Consider the following 775-nt stretch of genomic DNA (forward strand, 5'->3'; position numbering starts at 1 on the left):
TATCACCCTTGCAATCATAAAACATTTCAAAAATGGTAAAGAGCATGTCACAGAATTTCCAAGTGGTTGTAGTTTACAGAGTTTTGAAAGATGCCAAGATGTACTGTCAGGTTAATGTGCTAAGATCACTTCACCACAAAGAAAGGCTATCTTTGTACAGATTTCATGGCAATAAGGTACAGCTCCACCAAAACAAATCACTGAGCCACATGCTCAAGTCACGTACTAGTTCGTCTGCAAGATGCAAGTACAATTGAAAATTTATACTATATCATTTGCAGGCATGGACGTCTGTTCCTTTAGGTTGCTCAAACAGGCTTAGGGAAGTCATTTTCTCATGCTTAATGGACTTTTGAAAGCATGTGAAAAGGAGGGAGAGACATCTTTGGTCCTAGTATATCATGTAATAGAAATTGCACTGTATGGCAATGATCCATAATCAGGGTCATCATACAGAACACTACTGGTGGTGAGAGAAAGGGCTGTAAAGCCTAACCTCTCATCTTTGTATTGTTACGTCTCCGTTTGTTAATTAACTTTCCGTAACTTCGTTCCGACGAAACTTTAGCGACACAAGTCCTTACTTAATAAAACTGGTTTATTATTTCCGAATATAACTTTACGATACACTTAATTTCAACAATCGCGCTAAACAAACGCTATAGCAATGAACGTCAATAATACTCTGACCGCAGATCAATTACTCATTACCTACACACACATTATTATTCCGTCACGTTGTCACCTTCTTTTATATACCAGACTACCCTATATC

This window comes from Limulus polyphemus, unplaced genomic scaffold, assembly GCF_000517525.1.
Source record: "Limulus polyphemus unplaced genomic scaffold, Limulus_polyphemus-2.1.2 Scaffold2686, whole genome shotgun sequence".
In the NCBI taxonomy this organism is placed as follows: domain Eukaryota; kingdom Metazoa; phylum Arthropoda; class Merostomata; order Xiphosura; family Limulidae; genus Limulus; species Limulus polyphemus.